The 23,176-nt window shown below is 41.5% G+C and overlaps 1 protein-coding gene across 10 annotated transcripts in view; it reads left to right on the top strand.

Moving 5' to 3' along the window:
- UNC5D (unc-5 netrin receptor D) overlaps positions 1 to 23,176 on the top strand; it is a 610,447-nt gene that overhangs the window by 23,592 nt on the left and 563,679 nt on the right. Inside the window, exon 1 of one of the 10 annotated variants that reach the window (XM_081523448.1) lies at positions 3,967 to 4,082. The exons of the other annotated variants lie outside the window; for them this stretch is intronic. The gene's annotated coding sequence lies outside the window, so the exon portion shown is untranslated. Of the gene's footprint in view, positions 1 to 3,966; positions 4,083 to 23,176 lie in introns of those variants that run through there. 10 annotated transcript variants of the gene reach the window in all.

Genomic DNA, 23,176 nt, shown 5'->3' with positions numbered 1-23,176 from the left:
TGAGTATTTGTGTGTTAGTTGAGCTCTGACTTGATAATTATATGTTAATATGAATGTTTGCTATGTGTCACCCGTCACACTAGAGGCTTAACATATATGTGCCTTAATTCCTACAGCAACCTGTGAAGACAGGCATTATCATCTGCTTTACAAATAAGGACATTAAAAGTCAAATAAGGAAATACTAAAGTATACTAAAAGTATACTTATTTCAGTCCATACTACTGATAAGTATGAGCGGAGGGATTTGGCACAGGTCAGCTTTGCTCCAACACATGCCTTCTTTCCTACTATCATATCAGGATGCCTTCTAATTTTGACATGTGGAGGGGTGTGTGTGTGTATGTATATATACATATATGTGTAAACACATAATGGAATATTACTCAGCCATAAAAAAAGAATGAAATAATGCCATTTGTTGCAACATGGATATACCCGGAGATTTATCATACTAAGTGAAGTAAGTCAGAGAGAAAGAGAAATATTAGATCATATCACTTATATGTGGAATATGTAAAATAATGCAAATGAATATATATACAAAACAGAAACAGTAACAGAAAACAAATTTATGTTTACTGAAGGAGAAAGGCAGAGGGGAGGGAAACGTTAGGAGTATGAAATTAACAGATACAAACTGCTATACATAAAATAGATAAGCAGCAAGGATTTATTGTATAGCATAGGGAACTGTGTTCAATATCTTAATAACCTATAATGAAAAATAATCTGAAAACAGTAGCAATATATTTTGCTGTACACCTGAAGCTGACACAATATTGTAGAAATTGAGTAGTATGAGAAATACAATTTGTATCCTCCAAACTAGGTTTTTGTCATTTTAATGCAAGAAAATAAATTTAAATTTTAAAACATGCCCTCTACCTTTATAACGAAGATTCTCACGAGTGTCCAGGCTTCTTTGGATATAATACTCCTTTCAGAGCCAGCTATGGTTGGTTTTCCAAAGTAGCTTTCCCCAGTCACTGTGCTGTCCATATGAAACTAACACCGTATTGTAAGTCAGCTGTACTTCAATAAATAACAATGACAAAGAGCTTTCCCAGCCCCTTCTTAGTCCCCAGATATGGTAGAGGTTCCCTAAGAAAACGTGTTGAAATCCAGCTTCTTGATTCTGTCTCTGGCTCCTGTCTCTGCTGTGAGCAGTTTGTAGTTATAGTTTTTCCTAATGTGTGAGTGTCCTTGAACGTCAGTCTTGCTTTCCCCTTTGATGGTTTAAGCAGTGAGCATGGACATGACAGTGTCTGGCTCCCTGGGCCCGGCTGGGTGACAGGCCCATTTTGCTGGTCTGATATTGGGGGAGACTGGATCCAATTTCCGTGCCGTCCTCAGGGCCTGTCTGTGCTTCATGTACATCCAGAAGAAGATTGCAGCAGTAAGCCCTCTGCCATGGATATGGTATTATGTATGACTGACCTTGCTTTGGGCAAAGAATATGCGTGCGTTGATGTACAAACTAATAATAGTTGGCAATAGTAATTATAGGCCAAATGATTACCTCAGGTAAAATTAGCAACCTGCATTTTAACGGGGCTTTCGTCGCCTGAAATTCACTAATAGAATTAACCCCATTGGTGGGTACAGGGACCTCACATGTATTTAACACATCTGTGCATTGTGCTATCCAGATTATGGGACCTTTTAATTTTAGTCCTCAAAGGGAAGAAGCTGAGATTACAGAGAAGGAAATAAAATTGCAAGATATTAGCTAGATTTTCCTGGGTCATTACAGTTTCTAAATGACGTATCTGAATATTAAAATAATAAAAAAAACTCTTCCAGAAAACTTTTATTGAGTATATTTAAGGTTCCCTGGTGGATCAGACAGTAAAGAATCTGCCTGCGATGCAGGAGACCCAGGTTTGATCCCAGGGTTGGGAAGATCCCCTGGAGAAGGAAATGGCATCCCACTCCAGTATTCCTTGGAGAATCCTGTGGATAGAGGAGCCTGGCCGACTACAGTCAGTGGGGTTGCAAAGAGTTGGACACAACTGAGTGACTAACGCACAAGGTGTATAGATATTATTTTTGAAAGAGGCAACAAAGAATATAGTTATAAAGCACAGTCTCTGTGATCAGACTGAGTTAGAATTTAGCTTTTAGCACTCATCAGCTGTGTGACCATAGGAAAATTAATTAACCTGTCTGTATGCTGTCTCATCTGTAAAGTGGTGATAAGTAATAGTATCTGCTGCTTAGGGATATTGTGAGGATTAAGTAAATTCACATATGCAAAGTACTTACACTTCTGATATGTAGTATTTTATCTATATTTATCACTGTTACTTCCATATTGAATCACTGTGCAGGAGACTGGGATCTAGAAATAAAAGCTACCATACCTGCCGTTGAGGATCTTCCAGCCGAGTGAGGGAGATGCTGGAATACATTCTGCAAGGCATTGTGGGAAATTCACAGAGGGAGTGGAACTTCACAGGCGGTTCTGGCAGTGCAGCCAAGAGCCCTCAAATCTTGAAATGTGGGGTTTACTCGAAGGCAGTGTTAACCAGGCCAGCTGAGGGAGGAAGGTTTGAGAGATAGAGGACATTCAAGGCAGCAAGAATCAGGACAAGATCCTTCCCCCCTCCCCTGAGAAATGACTTCCTCTACTTACCCCCAGCTGGCCAGGCATCTGACAGAATAGAAAACGTTGTATTCCATGGAGAGAGAAACATACAGATGTCCTTGGAAGAGGGTTCTATTGACTCGTTCTGAGGTGTTCAGTCCTGAAATTCCGTCCTCTTTATAAAGTAGTTTCTAATAGTGAGGTAGCAAGGGCAGACGGAAGCTGCAGCCATCCTTTCAACGTGACACTTCTGAAGGGAAGGAGAAAGCTCACACCAAGGACCAGCCCCTAGGGAAGGGAGGACCCGTGTTTGGTGGTGCTGGCTGGAGAGGTCGGGAGTGGACCTTGGTTTTACGCATGTGACAGTATGGCCCAGAGTGGAAATTAACACAGGCTAGACGTTCATTCTCACAGTAGTTTGGAAAAGAGTTGATTCTGTGAGAAACAGACCCCACAGATGTTTGAGAGCAGCCGATACCTCGTTTTGTTTTCCAGCCACGGACTCCATCTAGATATATCGCCCTAGATGCTGTAACTACTCCCCATCACATGGCTAGTTCATTTTTACCTTTTCCAAGTGAACACTTTAGGCAGACTGATTTACTTTTTTTCCTCCTCTCTGAAATAGAGAAGTGCTCTTTAGCACTTTTACCCTTTGAAAATATAAAATCACTCAAGGGCTTTCATATTTTCAAAGGGCAGAAGCAACTTTAGCGAGAGAGAAGAGTGCAAAAAGCCGACTGATCTTTTTTTTTTAAGTGCTATAATGAAAACATGTATAAGACATATCCTCCAGGCCTATGTGTGTGGACGCTGGTAAAAGAGGTGGCCGAAGTAAAGAGGGGAAAAAGGCAGAGCTGGGTGCAGATCTGCAGAGTGAGGTGGCTTTCTCTGTGGTTGGGATTTTAGTCTTTTCCTTTTTAACTTACTGGGGAAGAAATAGTCCTTACCATTTTCCCCAAAGCACATGCTAAGATCCGCCTAAGTGGTAGCCCTCCATATTGTTTGGCCTTCGTTGAATCTTAGTTCCCAGCCAGGGATCAAATCCGCACCCTGGAAGTGAAATGGCAGAGTCCCAACCACTGGACTGCCAACAAAGTCTTCAGCCCTCCATTATTTAATTTTTTAAAGATTTTTTCATATGGACCAATTTTAAAGTCTCTATTGAATTTGTTACAGTATTGTTTCTGTTTTCTGTTTATTTTTTTTGGCCCTGAGGCATGTGGGATCATAGTTCCCAGACCAGGGATCGAACCCACACCCCCTGCAAAATCCTAACCACTACCACCATGGAAGTCCTTGCCTTCCATATTTTAATTGGGAAAATGATGGTTTCCTTCTTTGACATGGATTTGCCAAATCTCTGACCCCTGCAGATGAAATCATAACCATCAGGAACTTTGCTGTATTATTCCTGAGTGAGTTTTGCCTTCGGCGTGACAGCTATAGTTATGTCTCCTCGAAGATGCAGAGAGAGCAGTTGACCTGTCAGGTAAGTAACAAATAACAGAGCTACCAGCCAGGCCCATTATCTTAGCGCTGCACCACACCTGCGCAGACACCTCCGGAGTGGTCCATCATTCAAAAGGGCCATATTTTACCCAATGAGGTGCTTACTGCAAACTGCTATAGAAATGATCTACTAACTCCGGCTTCATTGGCAGTCCTGGATGAGGGCATTCTATGCCTCGTTGCCTCCTCCCCAGATCACAGCAGAGTATTATCTGCAGACAGGATTTTACTTACGTTGAGTATTAAATGTAAACATCAGCAATGTCATAAGGCATTCCTGGCAGGTATGATTCTTCAGTGCTGTTTGCCAGAAATGGTGTCTTCTGTTGGGGACCCCAGGGGTTACAGCATTAACCAGCAGGCCCTAGAATTGTCACAGACTTTGTTCTAAGAAGACATCCAGGACACTGCTGGCTCTTTCCAGGCTGAGTTGGGTTGGAGTCTGTGCATGCCTGCTAAGTCGCTTCAGTCATGTCCGACTCTTTGCAACCCTATGGGCCATAGCCCGCCAGGCTCCTCTGACCATGGGATTATCCAGGCAAGGATACTGGAGTGGGTTGCCATTCCCTTCTCCAAGACTGGAGTTTGCTGGAGTTTAAAGCCAATGAAGGATACCTTTGCCATTTCGGTGACTCAAGGGTATCGTGATGACTTTTTTTCTTTTTATTAAGGCAGCCTGCACTGCTGAGGTCTGGAGACAGAATCTTCTGAGTGGTAGAGTCTCACTCTTCCCTGACTTTACAGCAGAAAAGTGATTTAATTGTGAAACCATGTGAGTTTATGATGTTACCTTAGAGAGACTTGCCCATCAAAGGGCCACTTAAAATTCATGCATAGTAGCCACTGGGAAGGAATACCTAAGACTCATAAATAAAACAAACCTACCTTAATTTATGGCCAGGACCTTCTCTACCCATTGAGCTATTCAGAACTCAGCACAATTGATGTTTCTTTCCTCCAGTTATTTCAGTAAAAAATGAACTCTATTTTATGCCATACAAGCATACTAATAAACCAGTGTTTTGCTGCTTATAAAGGCAAACTGTCACCTTTTAAAATATGTAACTGTCATAGAAAGATAAAAAAGGATCATTTAATAATGATGAACAATGTGCATGTGGCATAAATAGAATCCAAAAGGTAAACAGCAGTTTATTATGCCAGAGCCAGCCAGAGCTGTTCCTCAGTGTGGAGGGCTCTCCGCTCCTCTGTGAGCTCTTCCTTTTAAGGGAAATATAACCTGGCTTAACGGTGATGCCTGTATATTTGTATTTAATGGAAGCTCATTGCTGGGGCATGGCACCCGACTCCAGTACTCTTGTCTGGGAAACCCCATGGACGGAGGAGCCTGGTAGGCTACAGCCCATGGGGTCACGAAGAATCAGACACACTGAGCGACTTCACTTTCACTTTTCACTTTCATGCACTGGAGAAGGAAATGGCAACCCACTCCAATATTCTTGCCTGGAGAATCCCAGGGACGAAGGAGCCTGGTGGGCTGCCGTCTATGGGGTCGCACAGAGTCAGACACGACTAAAGCGACTTAGCAGAAGCAGCAGCAGCAGCATTGCTGGTGCAAAATCTGGACTGTTGCTCTCATGATGGAGGGGGAAAAGTGGCTTTCAGGCATATTTCCTTAACTGATGAGGAAAATTTTCAGTGTTCCATTGTTTTCTTGAGCTTGATAATAGGGAGTGTTTAGAAGTTTAATTGTTCTGGTAGGTTTGGAAAGGAGGTTGTTTTTAATTAAGCTATTCAGCTGCTGCTCAGGGTTTAAAGCCAAATATATCCTAGCAAGAGTATATCTGATGTGACTAAATAAAGCCAGTGTTAGCAAAAATAGAAGTGGGTTTATTGTTTCTGCCTGGGTTTCTTGATCTCTTTTTATCGACCCATACAAATAATCCATCCAAGGTACAGCATTGAAAACGCCAGATTTCCTTTATAATATCAGGGGATGATTATAGCCAGTGGACAGTATTAAAGTTGCATCCTTGTATGCTGAATTTTAAGAGGCACTGAAGGGTTCTTTGGTTTTGGTGCAATGAACAAGAGATTGTAATGACACTTTTTAAAATTAATACCTTCTTCAGTTGTACTCTGTTCAACTTCAGGGAATTGAAAACCAGAAGGGTCACCACAAGATGAGTTTCTCCTCTTCTGGAGTCATTTCTTTTTGCTGTTTCCAGTTAGCATGTATTTATATTGACTGAAGTCTTGGAAGTGACAATATGGTCGGCTCAATAAATATTGAATGTTTTAAAGATTTGTGTAAATATTTGCCCAACAGACAGCCCTACCTCCTTAAATATTTGGCCTTTTATATTAGGTTCAATGTGCAATGATTTAAAAGCTTATTCAAGTGTTGAACAGAACCATACCAGTTTGAAAAAGTCTTTCCAAGCCCAGTTAAACTGGAAAGCATTGTATTCAGTGAATAACCGATTTTCACAAATCAGAGCAGATAAGACTGTATTGAAAGGATTAAGAAGGGCTTCATTGGAAAGCCAGGGTGAACTAGTTTCTGGGATAAGAATGACCATTGCTTTGTGTCCCAGCTCTATACCCCGTGTTCCCTTCATACCGAGATTTCTTGTCCTGGAAATTTCCCTTCTCAGCAAAATGCTTAAAATAACTTGAGTTGTTTGCCAAAGTGACATATAGACTTGTAGCAAAACAATCAATTCACAAATTCAAGTTGGAATCCTGAATATTAGGTCCTAGGGCAAGATTTGGCTACCTTCTCATACCTCATAGTCAAATGAATCTTTCAGTATCAGAAATCTGTTTCTTAAACCCTCGTTTTTATTATTCTTCCCAAATTGACAGCAGTTCTTTTTTGCCTTTATGATAAAGTACAGACTCCTTAATGCTGTAGTTCGGCCTCAATCTACTCTTCTTTAATACAGATTTTCTTAAGCCAATTCCCTATGTTTTTGGCCGCTCTGCTGGCATGTGGGACTGTAGTTCCCTGACCGGGGATTGAACTCATGCCTCCTGCTGCCCTGCAGTGAAAGTGTGGAGTCTTAACCACTGGACCATCAGGGAAGTCCCTCAACTTACTCTTCTAACTTCATGCCTCACCACTGTCCACTGTCTACCTTACTCTTCACAAAGATGTACTATGAGCTTTTCACAGCTCTGTACCTTTGCCTATGACTATTTACCAAGACATCCATCTGCCTGACTTCTCTATCAGGCTGTTGAACTCCTACTTAGTCTTCAAAGCCCATTTCAGAGATGACCACCACCGGCAATTCTTCTAATAATTCCATTGGGCAGGACAAATCACTCCTCCTGAAGCCAGTACTTCAGATAGGGCATTGCTAGTATTCAATGGCAATTCATAGATAGCTTATTTCTGTAAGTTTGTTGACATGTCATAGATATCTAATAAATTGGTATTCTTCTTTGTTATGAATGGTGGACTTTTTCACTGAACCTAGTGGTGATGGAACTCCTTGTCTGTGGCTTTGCATCCAAACCAGATGGGTATATTTAGGTTTTAAAAGAGTATTTGAGTGTTAAGCCTTGATTGCCTGATAGTTGAATGTGAGAATACAAACCAAATACATCCTTAGCCAGTTAGCCTTGGGGCTGTCACCTAATTCCCTAGCCTATAGCTATCTTATTTGACAAATAAGAATAAATAATAATATTCTTTGCCGCTGAACTGGGTGCAAATTCCGAAATGACAGAAAATTGACAGAAATTTACCTGAAAATGTTGTTCACATGTGGGTTTTTTGGCTCTAATTAATACCACTATTCATCTTAATACATTTCCTGGAAAAAAAAGCTATGTTTTATTTTGTTGTGATGAAGCTTACATGGGTTGTCCTTTATTTGGTCCAGGAACAAACATAATCAAACCAGGTCTTATGATCTCTAAGATCTGGTGACATTTTGGAGAGTAAAAACATGGGCTCATTTATATTCAGCCACAGAATATACAGACCAGATTTATAGCATGTCCTGTTGCTTATCAATTCATTGATCTATTTGCTCAGCACTGCAGATGGCATAACTGCAAATGAATAGAGTGATAAAATTCCTCCACAAGCCTTTGAAGTGGAGTTTGCAGTATGATCTCTTGGGCTACAGAATATCTTTTTTGGTGAAGTGTTGCCCAGTGGAACAAACAAAGAGAATACTACATAGTGATTATCCCTATGGCTGTACCAAGCTTCATTAAATATCTACTTTGAATCTAGAAATTAATCTTAAGAATTTAGCTTTTAAAATATATAAACCAAAAATTGATCCTTTTGCCGACTCAGCCTATAGGCAGGGCCATCCTGAGATGGAGGAGATAGCGTGGAAGAGGTGGGATGATACAGTCCAAAGGGCTTGCCGTGATGGTAAGTAATGTTCTGGTTTTCACTCATCTGCATGAAATGGGAAGGTAGCTTGTAAATATTCCTGTGAACAAATATAAAACAGTCCTAATAAGACAAGCACAGATGAAACTAAAAGAAAATGGCAGAGCTGTACTTCACCAGATCTGAGCACAGATTCCCTGTCATCCAGGTTGGGAGGGAAAACAATAACAGTCATACCAGGTTTGACAGAAAGGCAAATCATTTTATAGTGATGTTATTTTGACCACAGTTAATAATAACTCCACCCCTTTGTGGTAAGACTGCTACCTAATCATCGGTTCAGTTCAGTTGCTCAGTCATGCCCAAATTTTTGTGACCCCATGGACTTGGCACGCCAGGTTTCCCTGTCCATTACCAACTCCTGGAGGTGGCTCACATTCATGTCCATTGCGTCGGTGATGCCATCCAACCATCTCATCCTCTGTCGTCTCCTCCTCCTGCCTTCAATCTTTCCCAGAAGCAGGGTCTTTTCCAATGAGTCAGTTCTTCACATCAGGTGACCAGAGTATTGGAGCTTCAGCATCAGTCCTTCCAATGAATATTCAGGACTGATTTCCTTTAGGATGGACTGGTTGGATCTCCTAGCAGTCCAAGGGACTCTCAAGAGTCTTCTCCCACGCCACAGTTCAAAAGCATCAATTCTTTGGTGCTTAGCTTTCTTTATGGTCCAACTCTCACACCCATACATGACTACTGGAAAAACCATAGCTTTGACTAGACAGACCTTCATAATATGAAGCTAGTGTGATACCTAATCATATCATACAGTATATTTAAGTATGGAGGTATAATAACTAGTAAGGCATTTTGTGTTACATCTTTTTTTAAAAAGTTTTATTGGAATATAGCTGATTTACAATGTTGTGTTAGTTCCAGGTGTACAACAAAGTGAATCAGTTATGCATATACATACATCCACTCTTTTGCAGATTCTTTTCCCATATAGCTCATTACAGAGTATTGAATAGAGTTCCCTGTGCTATACAGCAGGTTATTAGTGATCTATTTTATATATAGTAGTATGTATATGTCAGTCCCAGTCTCCCAATTTATCCCTCCACCCTTTCACCTTGGTAACCATGTTTGTTTCTACATCTGTAATTTTATTTCTATTTTGCAGATGAATTTATTTGTACCATTTTTTTTTTTTTTTTAGATTCCACATATAAGCGCTATCATATGATATTTATCTTTGACTTCACTGGGTATGACAATCTCTAGGTTCATTCATGTTCCATTATTTTTTGGTTTTTTTAAAGATCCTGTATCTTTCAGAGAAGGATTGACATGCATTTTCTGAAAAAGGGCTAGATATTAAAAATTCTAGGCTTTGCCATAGGCTTTAGGCCACAGATTCACTACCACAACTACTTTGTTAATGAAAGCAGCTATAGACACCCCATTAATGAGATAAAATTAATATGTAGTGGCTGTGTTCCAATAAAACTTTATTTGTAATAGCAGGTAGCAGGCAAGATTTGACCTACAGAATGTACTTCACTAACCTCTGTTAGAGATAGATTATAGAAAGGCTTTTGGAAATATGATGTCTGGGATTAGCTTCAAAACACTCTGGAAGTGTGGGAGAAATTTATATAGAGATATAAATGAAGAAAGCTGGACCATGTGGTGATAATTATTGAAATTGGGTGATATATGAGGGTTAACGATGTATTTCTGACTATATATATTTAATAAAATAACCTCCAGAACATTAGGACAGACCTCATTTTTTTTCTCAGGATGTTTAAAACTCAAGCTTTCATCCAGTAGCTTAAAAAATTTTGCTGTTTGGGATGATAAACGCTCAGCTTATTTCAGGTTTCTTGAGACCAGAAGATAGTTTGCCATATACCATTGGATGAAAAGTTTATTTCTTTTTCCTTGGCAAAAATGGGCAAAATAATGTGCTCCAAAGATTACAACATTCAATTGAAATGCATTCCTTTGTTGGCAAGTACTGTTGTAAAACAGATCGTAAATACACTGAAGACTTGAAGGAACAAGTATTAAAAGACACTAGATCACATGGGAAGCTGGCCAAAGAGTTAGATAAAAGTACAAAAATTTCAACATCTCAGAGCTAATGTTTGTTAGACCTTACTCCAGTAGTGAGATATAGAAAGACCTATGTCAATTCCTCTTATTGTATAATGAACTTCACCAAATTTAATGACTTAACACCAGTGCCGTTTTATTTTCCTCTTGGATCCTGTGGGTCAGGAATTCAGTAGGGTTAATAGGGTGGCTTGTCCTCCACTGAAAGATGGCTGGGGCTTCGGCAGGGAAGGCTTGAATGCCTGGAAGTGAGGGGATTGGTTGGGACTGGAATCATCTGGTACTTGGTGTTTATGTAACCTTTGAGTATTTGAGCTTCCCGCAGCATGGCAGCTAGATTTTTTTTTTTTAGACTCACAATAAATTTTTATTGTTTATTTTTGTCTGTAGCACCTGGCATGTGGGATCTTAGTTCCCTGACCAGGGACCTGCACACCCCGCTTTGGAAGCATGGGGTTTTAACCACTGGCTGCCGGGGAAGTAGCTAGATGCTGAACGGTAGCATCCCATGTGGGGCATCTGGAGAGTGAATGTTCCAAGGCAACAGACAGAAGACAGACTCTCATGACCTGACCTCAGAAATCTCTTCTATCAGTGTGGATGGAAGCCATCAGAAGCCCACCTAGATTAAAAAGCAGGGGCATAGACCCACGTCTAGATGGGAAGAGTGTCAAGGTATTAGGGGTCATGTATTAATATAAAACTGGCTTCCCAGGTGGCGCTAGTGGTAAAGAACCAGCCTGAGACTTGGGTTTGATTCCTAGGTCTGGAAGATCCCTTGGAGGAGGGCACAGCAACCCACTCCAGTATTCTTGCCTGGAGAATCCCATGGACAGAGGAGCCTGGCAGGCTACAGTCCATGAGGTCGCAGAGTCGGACATGACTGAAGCAATTGAGCATGCACACACAAACTTTATGAATTTGCTGATTCTGGTTCTGGCTAGACTAAGTTCCTTTTTGCCTTTTTCTTATGAATAACCTTAACAGCAACAACAATAATAATATAACAGACTGTCATACTTAATTAGTTATTATGATCCATTGATAGACTGTGTAATTATCCTTAGGGGAGTGGTTGGTGTGATTTAGTATATTCTTCAAATTAAATGTAAAACCTTGTGTCCTGTCAGATCTTAAATTATAAGATCTAAGACAGAGCTACACTGTTCATTTATATTTTTATGAACCTCTTAGCTTTGTACAAGTCTACAGCAGACACCTGCTTCATGGCCATTTAAAACAGTGGCTCATAACATACAGTAAATTTATAGCCAGTCATTTCTTGCAGTTACCAACTTATGGTACTGTACTTGTGACTGCAATTTAAAAAAAAAATCACTATTTATTTCTTTAACTTTTAACATCGAAGTGTGCCCCTAAGGTACATTATGGTGATACTACTCTGTTGCTGAGGGTGGTCTCCTGGCATTTCTCATCAGTAGTACACATCTGTTTGGGTGAGCTTTGTTTGTAAAATACACAAATGTCATAGTAAACACCAGTGATCTCGTTAAATTTTATATTGTAGTATAGTCGATTTATAGTGTTGTGTTAGTTTCAGGTGTATGAGAAAGTGATTCATTTGTACACATACATATTCTTTTTCAGATTCTTTTCCCATATTGGTTATTACAGAGTGCTGAGTAGAGTTCCCTGTGCTCTACAGTAGCTTCTTATTGATTATGTATTTTACATATAGTAGAGACACCACTGGTATTTTAAGAGATGAATGAATTCTGAACTGTACTTTTAGGAAAGTCACTGATCCTAAAGAGTCACTGATCCTGATCTCTCTCACTGTGAGAGCTGGATTTTAGATTCTCTCATTCAAATACATGTATCGGGTGCCTATAATTTTCCACGTGCTTCTCTAGGCTTTGGGACAGATGGACAGGTCTCTCCCTCCATGGGATTTCCCTTTGCCTGAATATGCTTAAAATGAGTTACAACTCCAAGGATAGTTTTTTAGAAGCTTTCGTGTCTTCCTCTTTGACTTAGATAAAGATGAAAGCTCTTTTCAGCTGCATTGTTCAGTCTACCCACTACTGGATTAAAAGTCCAGAACACACAGCAGTGGTGGAGAGGAGTTATGGCTCTGGTGTTCTTGGAATTGTTGGATTTTCAACAAAGAAGTGATATTGAATTGCTTAGTATTTGTGCAGCCCCCCAAAAAACTGAAAATGATGTTTTTAAAAAATAAATGTTACTTAAAGTATAATTTCAGTTGTCCAGCTGTGAGAAATGTGATCTTTGCTTCCACTTAAAACATTTTTCCTTTTAAGTGACCCTCATAGATTGGGTTCCCAGGGATGCAGTTACTGAGGATGCTATGGGGTGGGTGGCTGGGAGCAGGACTGGAGGAAGGTGAAATTGAAGGACACTGTAGCTGTGACAGAGGTTGCAGAGATTCCATGGGCTCAGAGTGGAATGACCCATTAGAATTGTCCCAAATGGAAGCCAGTGCCTATGACTTTAAATACACCCCCATGGCCGTCTTCTGCCCCTAAGAGTCCCCAGATCTGGCCTGCCCATGGGAATGGCGGGGCTTGCTTTGAATGAGGAAAACTCTCGAGTGAGAAATCAACCTGGGGCTGGTCTCCAACGTTTGCAGCTAAGTGCCCGCCATTTCCCAGGGTATTCACAGGGACTCTGCTTGAACTACCAGGTCAAGATAATTCCCAGTTTCCACACTGCATTGCTTTTTTCCTTTCAAATCCAGATTTTCAGCAATCGGTGTGAGAAAAAGCAAGTACCATATAAAAATCAACGCAAAACAGAAAAGCAGGGTGGTGGTGTCCAGTCGCCCAGGGCTTGAAATTACAGTGCCCAATGGCTGCTAAGTGGTTAGGACTTGAATACTCACCAAGTTGTAAGCAGTAGGTTGAGTGTCTCTTTAATTTGACTGTCATGCAGGACTCTCAGAAGTTAGCAAGTTTGAGGAGCTCTGGCCTTAGAACAATTGTTGGGAGAGAAGGGCTCAACTGAAAGCTGTCAGCCACCAGTGCTTCCAGCTGGGAGAAAAAGTGTTTTGTCCTGAAGTTGGAATCTGGATGCAACCTCTAGTGTTCATTACAGGGAATCAATATTGAATAACCTCCTTGCCAGATACAAATCTTAAAAGTCAGACATAGCATCAAACCAAACACCACTTCTTCAATTAATCTATAGGAGACATTTAAAACAATCATGAAAGTGTGGAGATACATGTGTCCTAAGATTCTCTGGTTGCTGTCCATCATGTTAACATGTACTTAACAGTGAGGAAATATGTAGGCATTTCAAAATGGGATCGGGAGGTATGATTTTAGTGCCCAAGTTCCTGGCTCCAACTTTGTGCTTTGGATCTTTATGTTGGATCTTGTTAGGTTGAAAAAGCTTATAGCCAGGCCTCTTTTGGACTTAAGGAATCCAACTTCCCTCGATGGGAGGGAGTTGAATTCTGAATTTTGCTGTGAAACACAGTGTTCAAGAGTTGCCTCTCTGTTGGAAGGTTTCCCAAAATGTTGATTGCAGAAATATTTTTCCCCAGGGAAGTTAGAGAAAAAAATAGCAAAAACTCAGCAAAAAACATACTCAATTTTGAGGTTTTAGAGAAGGCAATGGCAACCCACTCCAGTGTTCTTGCCTGGAGAATCCCAGGGATGGCAGAGCCTGGTGGGCTGCCGTCTGTGGGGTCGCACAGAGTCGGACACGACTGAAGCGACTGAGCAGTTTTGCAACATTGCCCCTTCAGGTGTGTGTGTGCATGCCCTCAGTCACTTAGTCCTCTCTGAGTCGTTGTGACCCCATGGACTGTAGCCCGCCAGGCTCCTCCATCCATGGAATTCTCCAGGCAAGAACACTGGAGTGGGTTGCCATGCCCTTCTCCAGGGGATCTTCCAAACCCAGGGATTGAACGCTTGTCTCCTGCATTGGCAGGCAAATTCTTAGGCAGTAAGACACCTGGGAACCCTCCTCCAGGTGGATATATTTGAAAATCTGTGTGACAGTTATTATTGGTTTATGTAAATCCAGTTGTTTTTTCCATTGTAGCTTGGATCAGAAAACTCTTACCAAGTGACTGCAGAGCCAGAAAAGTTTGTTAAATGTAAGTTTACCATCTTCCACAGAAATTTTCTTTATAACTAGGGAAAATACAAGCCTTAACAACCCAAAGCATTTCATTTTTCATAGGTTTCCTAGTATGATTTTTGTGCCTGTTATGGACTTTTAATCACTTTGTAATTTTTTTTTTTTTACTTACTGATGGAGTATGTGTTTGTCTAATTCAACTGATTGAGCGTGATTGTGGTTTGAATGGTGCTCATGTTTACCACTGAGAATCCCAAATCTTGTCTCTTAAAGTTAAAAAGACCTTGCTCATTCAGTTCAGTTCAGTCGCTCAGTCGTGTCCGACTCTTTGTGACCCCATGAATCGCAGCACGCCAGGCCTCCCTGTCCATCACCAACTCCCGGAGTCTACCCAAACCCATGTCCATCGAGTCAGTGATGCCATCCAACCATCTCATCCTCTGTCGTCCCCTTCTCCTCCCGCCCCCAATCCTACCCAGCATTAGGGTCTTTTCCAATGAGTCAACCCTTCGCATGAGGTGGCCAAAGTATTGGATTTTCAGCTTCAACATCAGACCTTCCAAAGAACACCCAGGATTGATCTCTTTTAGGATGGATTGATTGGATCTCCTTGCAGTCCAAGGGACTCTCAAGAGTCTTCTCGAACAGCACAGTTCAAAAGCATCAATTCTTCAGCGCTCAGCTTTCTTCACCGTCCAACTCTCACATCCATACATGACCACTGGAAAAACCATGCTCATTACCAGCTGGCATTTTAAGAGTAAAATCTTTTCTTAGTCATTGTAATATATAGGTTTCCTCTGATGGGGGTGTGAATATGTTTTTTTGTTTTTTTAATTTTTGGCTGTTCTGGGTCTTTGTTGCTGCATGGACTTTTTTTCTTCTAGTTGTAGCAAGAAGCGCCTGCTCTTTAGTTGCAGTGGGCAGGCTTCTGACTGCAGTGGCTTTTCTTGTGAACCACGGGTTTCAGGACGCACAGACTCAGTAATTGTGGCTCCCAGACTCTAGAGCACAGGCTCAATAGTTGTGGTTCACTAGACTTAGTTGCTCCCTGGAGTGTGAGATCTTCCTGGATCAAGGATCGACCCTTTGTCTCCTGCATTGACAGGTGGCTTCTTTACCACTGAGCCATCAGGGAAACCCCAAACATGAACTTTCTTTTAAAGACACCTTGGAAAAAAAATAAAGACACCACAGTGCAAAAGGACTACTAGAGTGAAAAGCTAGGAACAAATTGTTTCTTCAGATGATTTAGCGAATCTCTAGAGCAGGATTTTTCATAAGAACCCATTGCCTAATTCAGGCACAGCAGAGGTCATGTCCTAAGAAACTAAACTGTCTCTCAAGGGTCAGGGAGAAAACGACTCACTAGCCAAATTGAATTTGTAACCTGTAACTCATCTGGCTACTATCGGCAGAAGTCCAGCACCTCTGGGGTTCAGCGTGCATGTGTCTGTGTGTGTACAGGCATACGCATGTCCAGCTTCAATGACAGCGACTGGTGATTCATGACACGTCCTTTGATCAGCCTATAACTCCAAATCGCATTGCTTTGTGAGACACCCCATTTTGTCCTTTGGTGGTAGCGTTTGATATCAACTTTAATTCACTGTATGTCCCCTAAAAGAGGTAGCTGGTTAGCAACAGCTTCATCACCTCAAAGTTTGTCTGTTTGTATCTCAAACACTGAATATGTTACGAACCATAGGTGACAGCAGCCAGAGGGAGTTTTAGTAGGCAAAACGCCTTCATCAGTTCAGTATCAGTTCAGTTGCTCAGTCGTGTCTGACTCTTTGCGACCCCATGAACTGCAGCACGCCAGGCCTCCCTGTCCATCACCAACTCCCGGAGTCTACCCAAACCCGTGTCCATCGAGTCGGTGATGCCATCCAACCATCTCATTCTCTGTCGTCCCCTTCTCCTCCTGCCTTCAATCTTTCCTGATTCAATCAGCGTCTTTTCAAATGAGTCAGCCCTTCGCATCAGGTGGCCAAAGTATTGGAGTTTCAGCTTCAACATCAGTCCTTCCAATGAACATCCAGGACTGATTTCCTTTAGGATGGACTGGTTGGATCTCCTTGCAGTCCAGGGGACTCTCAGTATAGTGTTAAAAGTATTTTATGTTTATCAATTCTAAAAATCTCTTTGATTACAATGAAATAGGAAGATAATTCTGCACATTTCTTCTGTCACTTTTCTTTCTATTTTGCCTTTCAAATTTTCACCAAATTTCTCTTTATCCTCATACTCTGGTTTCTGTTTTTGCTGCCAGGATTCTTCCCAAAGGCCCAGGGTAGAAGAAATCTAATATTTTGGATTAAAAGTTCATAACAGATGTCACCATCTGTTATAAGTAAATTAGTGTGTCCTCATTTCAGGCAAAGTATGTTGGAAAATAGTTTTATAAATTCAAATCAATATTATTGTGACAAATAAATGTGGGAAATCATGTCTTTCATGCAGAAAAATGTGATCTGCATTTCTTGTCTCTGGGGTGATATAATTGAAAATTGGTATTCCTGTTCTCAGGGCTTCCCTGGTGGCTCAGGGGTAGAGAACCCACCTGCCAATGCAGGAGACCTGGGTTCGATCCCTGGGTCAGGAAGATCTCCTGGAGGAGGAAATGGCAACCCACTCCAGTATTCTTGCCTGGGGAATCCCATGGACAAAGAAGCCTGGTGGGCTACAGTCCATGGGGTCACGAGAGATTGGATATGACTTAGCAACTAAATAACAATCTCTTTTTCATGGTGTATTTTTATTCATGTTTCAGCTCCATGAATTTATGCTTATTTCATTTTGTTTATTTTTGGAGTCGAGGTGACAAAAAGTGTGAGCTTTCAAGATCTAATCTCATTTTCAACATTTACTCTCTGTGACTTGGAAGAAATCAGTGTGCCATGGTTTCCTCATCTGTAAAATGGGTATCATGATACTTCCTAGAGCTTGAGCTACTATATAACATTGATTTGCCTCTAACAGCTGCTTTGTTTGCATGTCCTACCTTTCACACACCTGTATCTATCAACCAATCTATATTCTAAATCGTTTTCGTGTGTAGTTTAAATTTTTTCCCTAGTACTCAGACCTTTTGTAAACAAAATAGTGCAGAATTTCTAAGGGATTAGGGGCAGTATGGCCAGAGAAATGGAATCTGTGCAAAGTCTGATTGTTTTTTGGAAGATGGGATAGAGGTATAATATTTCCTTTGTGGTTTAATGTATGATCAGTTTTGTTAGGGTTTTATGGAAATCAGAAATTCTGTAAAATTTGGTTTTGTCAGGTTATATATGTTTCAGTGTATATCCATGTAATTGTGCCTTTTTAATTTATTTTTTATTGGAGTATAATTGCTTTATAATGTGTTAGTTTCTGCTGTACAGTGAAGTGAATTAGCTGCATGTATACGTATACCCCCTGCCTTTCTGAACTCCCTCCTCCCCAGTATCCCATCCCACCCCTCTAGGTCACCACAGAGCACCAAGCTGGGCTCCCTGTGCTGTACAGCATCTTCCCACTAGCTGTCTGTTTTACACATGGTAGTGCTTTGATGTCAAACCTAATCTCCCAGTTTATCCCACTCTCCCCTTCCCTCCTATGTCTACACATTTGTTCTCCACGTCTGTATTTCTATTCCATTTTTCAAGTCCTCTGGATAAGTTATCAGAACAAAGGGTTATACTGATTGCTCCATAACAACATGGTTATATTGGCAGTGAACTCACTCTCTGAATGTCAAATATTGACATGTAACAGATCAAAGGTTAGATGTGTGGAAGGTTGCTTGGGTGGTGGAGGGGTTCAGAATTGCTTCTGGGCAGTCAGGATTTGACTGAAAGTTGATTGATTAAATTAGTACAGCTAATAAATAACCCATCAGAGTGTTGGTCAGACTCCAATGCATAGACAAGTGAGGTCAAGAAGCCCCACATGAGCCCTGGTAATACAAGTATTCTTCAAGCTAGAGTGAGATTTTGCTAGTGGATTCAAACATTTTTGAGCCATTACTGTAGCTGGGCGTGTTTTGAGATGGCTGTATCCAGCTACTTTAAGCAGATACCATTAAAATTTTGATTATCTATCTTTTCCCACTTGTTTTGATTTCATATTCACTAAGCAGTTTTTTATGAGTTATATAATTTCCCTTGTTCTGTATATAAGGAGGTAGAGGTGATTTTTGCTTGAAATAGTGCTTGGGATAGTTGTCTACCATTATTAATTAATACATAAGCATTGAAATGATTGGCCTGTCCACTGGCAGGAATAAATCCTTAGGATAATATTTTAAAAATTGGTAAATAGAAGGTGAATTTTCAGAGCTTTTTCTCAGTGAAGAAGAGTTTTCAATTACTTTTTCCTTTAGTGGTTCTTTTTCTGTGTTTGCTCTGGTCTCTGTGTGATATTCCTGTAATGCATGTTGACTATCCTGTACCCGTCTTCATGACCATTTAGCTTTTTTTTTTTTTTTTTGATCTTCATCTCTCTACCTTTCCCCTTGAGTCTAGACTTTCCTTGAGCTTTATCCTTGACTGATTTGAGTTTTTCCACAGTTCTGACTGCTACCCCCTGCCTTTGTTGCTGTCTTAACTATGTAGGCTGGGCTTTCTGTTTTTCCCCTGTTCTTGACTGCCTCTTTTCATGATCCTCTCACTTCAGAGATGCAGTGTCCTTTTGAGTTGTATTAAGAGAACACATTTAAAAGAAATTCTCCCATTTCGTATGGGCACGGTGTTTCTTAGGAAGATAGTCACTTTGTTTCTTCAGAATTTTGCTTATGTGCAAGCAGAAACATCTATGCTTTTCAAAGGTTGGCATTGGTAATGTATCCTTTCAGAGATGGTATTGAATACTTGTCAGTGCCTCAGTCTCTAATGAAAGAAGGAAAGTGCTCAGAGATGCTGCGGCAGAGGTGGGGATGACCCGAACCAAAGGAAGTACCCCAGGCAGCTTGACCCGTTTGCCAGTTTCTTCACATAGAGCAGTCTGTAGGAATTCGCTAGACTAATGCTTTCTTACTTGGCCTGGTCTAGTTCTTCCAATTAGCAGCCAACCAGGACTGTACTGGATTCTTCATGCCCAGGGAAAGCCAGGTTTCATCTGTCAGTGACTTCTGATCTCAGAGGGCCCTCCAGCTCCTTGTCGACTGGATACACTGGGGAAGTCACCCGTGCCTCATACCACACCCACGCTCATCACCACTGTTACCTAACGGGTGTTGGTGAAACTAATTTTCTGGGATTATTTCTGCAACCCTCCTAGGTGGATACTTCCTATGCATTTAAGATAGCTTCCTTAGGGTGTCTGCTGCTGCTGCTGTTGCTGCTAAGTTGCTTCAGTTGTGTCCAGCTCTGTGCGACCCCATAGATGGCAGCCCACCAGGCTCCCCCGTTGCTGGGATTCTCCAGGCAAGAACACTGGAGTGGGTTGCCATTACCTTCTCCAATGCATGAAAGTGAAAAGTGAAAGTGAAGTCGCTCAGTCGTGTCCGACTCTTAGCGACCCCATGGACTGCAGCCTACCAGGCTCCTCCGTCCATGGGATTTTCCAGGCAAGAGTACTGGAGTGGGGTGCCATTGCCTTCTCTGCCTTTGGGTGTACTTTCCTTAATTTATTTCCATCTGTATTATATCTGTAAAGTCCTTGAAGTTTCTGGTATAAAAACCATAAGCAGATTATTCTTTATTTTTAAAAAATCCAACTGATGGTCATTTCAATGCGTGTCTAAACTAGGGAATGGAGTTTCATGGGTTAAAGGAAATGTCTGTCCACTCCAGTATTCCAGCCTGGAAAATCCCATGGACAGAGGAGCCTGATGGGCTTACAGTTCATGGGGTTGCCAAAGAGTTGGACATGACTGAGTGCGCATGCATGCCTGCGTGCATTCTTTATTTTTACAAAATCCAGTTGATGGTCATTTCAGTGTGTGTCTGAGTTAGAGAATGGACTTTCATGGAATTTCTTTATATTACCTGGAGAAGTGTCTTTTCGAAACAATCCCCTAAATGTTAAAACTTTTTTTTTTGCTATTTTTATTGCTATTAATTTTTATTATTTTTTATTTTATTAGGGTATGGTTGATTTACAATAATAGTTTCAGGTATATAGCATAGTCACTCAATTATACATAGACATGTTCTTTTCAGATTCTTTACTCATATAGGTTATTGCAGAATATGATACAAATGAGCTTGTTTATAAAACAGAAACAAACGTGCAGATTTTGAAAACAAACTTACAGTTCCCCAAGGGGAAGTGGGGGGCTATACATTAGGAGTTTGAGATTAACATGCACACAATATTATATATAAAATAGATACCAACAAGGACCTTACTGTATAGCACAGGGGACTCTCCTACTCAATAAATGTTAAGTTTTGTACACTGTGATAGGTCTAGTTATTAGTACTAGTAGTGAGTGATTATCTGCCCTAAGAAAGATCCAGGATTTACAGCCTCGGAGAAATCCAATTTCTGCTTGATGCCAGGCTCCCTACTCTGAGCCCAGGAGACTGCGGAGCCTGCCAGAATCTCCTGTACCCTGCTGAGATGCTCTGAGGAGGACAGGGGCATCCCCTGCATTCTAATGATGCCCTCCTTTCAACGCCTATGTGCTCAGTCATTTTGTAAATAGTGACTCCTGCTTACAGACGTACGGTATTCTTTCTGCAAGAGGAAGGTAAATAAACTCAAGAGATATAGTTGGGACTTGACTCAATTGTCCACCCACTGGCAACTTGGGGTGTCCCTATTTACCTCGGGGAGAGATGGTGTTGGGAAATGAGGGCCAGCTGTTTTGTGAGATTTAACGATGAACTTGTAAACTATTCAGAGAACGTAAACACAGTATAAATTTTATGTGGGTGGCAAATTGCTCCCAAGCCGAATGACCCTTTGCAATGAAGCGAACGTTTGTCAGCATCGTATTTGTGTTGTAGGTCACACGGGTGATTAATGAACATGGTTCCCAAATGTAAAATATGGAGGAGTGAGTCCTCCGTGGCCCGTTAATAACCAGGGCTCCTGCCACAGTCAACCTCAAGGGGTGATGACCACTCTTCCTTCTCACCTTTATTCCAGCTACCTACACACACACACACACACACACACACGCACGCACGCACGCACGCACGCACGCGCATAAATGCCCTGATGTTGAACGCTGCTGAAATGACCTTGCTTTGCTTCCAAAAGACTCTGGGGGTAGAGACAGACCCAGGCTATGGGTGGATTGGGTTCTCCCATCAGCAGAAGATCCTCAGCTTCCAATTAGCTGCAGCAAATTGGAGTCAAGACCAACATAAGGTTGACACTATACACTCCACCTTGTAAATCAAGAAAAATTCAGGATTCTGGGTGCTGCTATAATGGAAACAGAGCATTATCTTTTCAATCATGTAGGTAAAGACCCAAGCATACTGTACTCGTCCATCAGTGTCCCCGAGGGGCTGTGTCCAAGACCCCCATGGATCCCAATATCCATGGGTGCCAAGTCCCTTTGAGCTAAAATGATATCATGCTGTCAGTCCTTTGCAGCCGCAGATTCTGTATGTGCTGTTGGTTGAATACATGCATGCAGAAGCTGTGAATCCAGAGGGATGAAAGTATCAATACTATGTAGGAAGGAATTCTACCTTCTCTGTATAAAGGTTGAGCTACACTTTGCTTTGCTAGAGGAACTTTTGGAGAAGACAGTAGTGAAGTCTTGATATTCAATCATTAAGTGTTTAGTGAGGGTCTGTGTCCTGTGTTACGTGTTAGATCTAAAGTTTACCTTCCTGATAATATGTTTTTTCTGCATCTGCTTTGATCTGTGAAATTGTGTCTGTTCCCATGTGTGGGTGGTGGGGGTGATTGTTAATGTGAGGATGTAGGTGGCGTAACAAGAATGCATCTATCTCTCCTTGATGATTTTACCTGCTGTCAGCCATAACAGATAGCCGTAACTGCTGTCTGTCAGTACTTGAAACATGCGTGTGCTTCTTATACAAATTGTATCTTTAGAAATCTGCATTTTCTAATTTAGCATGCCCCCCTTTTCCTTTGGACTTTGCTAAGTGCTAAGTCACTTCAGTCGTGTCCGACTCTGTGCGACCCCATAGACGGCAGCCCACCAGGCTCCGCCGTCCCTGGGATTCTCCAGGCAAGAACACTGGAGTGGGTTGCCATTTCCTTCTCCAGCGTATGAAGGTGAAAAATGAAAGTGAAATCGCTCAGTCGTGTCTGACTCTTAGCGACCCCATGGACGGAAAATCCTCCATCAATGGGATTTTCCAGGCAAGAGTACTGGAGTGGGGTGCCATTGCCTTCTCCGCCTTTGGACTTTACCAGGTGGTAAAGACATGTGGGTTCGATCCCTGGGTTGGGAAGATCCCGTGAAGGAGGGTACGGCAACCCACTCTAATATTCTTACCTGGGGAATCCAATGGACAGAGGAGCCTGGCGGGCTGCAGTCCTTGGGGTCACGCAGAGTCGGACACGGCTGAAGCGACTGAGCACGCGCACACACTTTTCCTTACTCTTGGCATCTAGTTTTCTCTTTGCCCAGAAGGCTGCCTATAAGTGGA

This window comes from Giraffa tippelskirchi, chromosome 8, assembly GCF_054371585.1.
Source record: "Giraffa tippelskirchi isolate mGirTip1 chromosome 8, T2T-mGirTip1v1.2.pri, whole genome shotgun sequence".
NCBI lineage: Eukaryota > Metazoa > Chordata > Mammalia > Artiodactyla > Giraffidae > Giraffa > Giraffa tippelskirchi.
The sequence above is the reverse complement of the archived record's forward strand: the minus strand, read 5'-3'. Positions and strand labels throughout refer to the sequence as shown.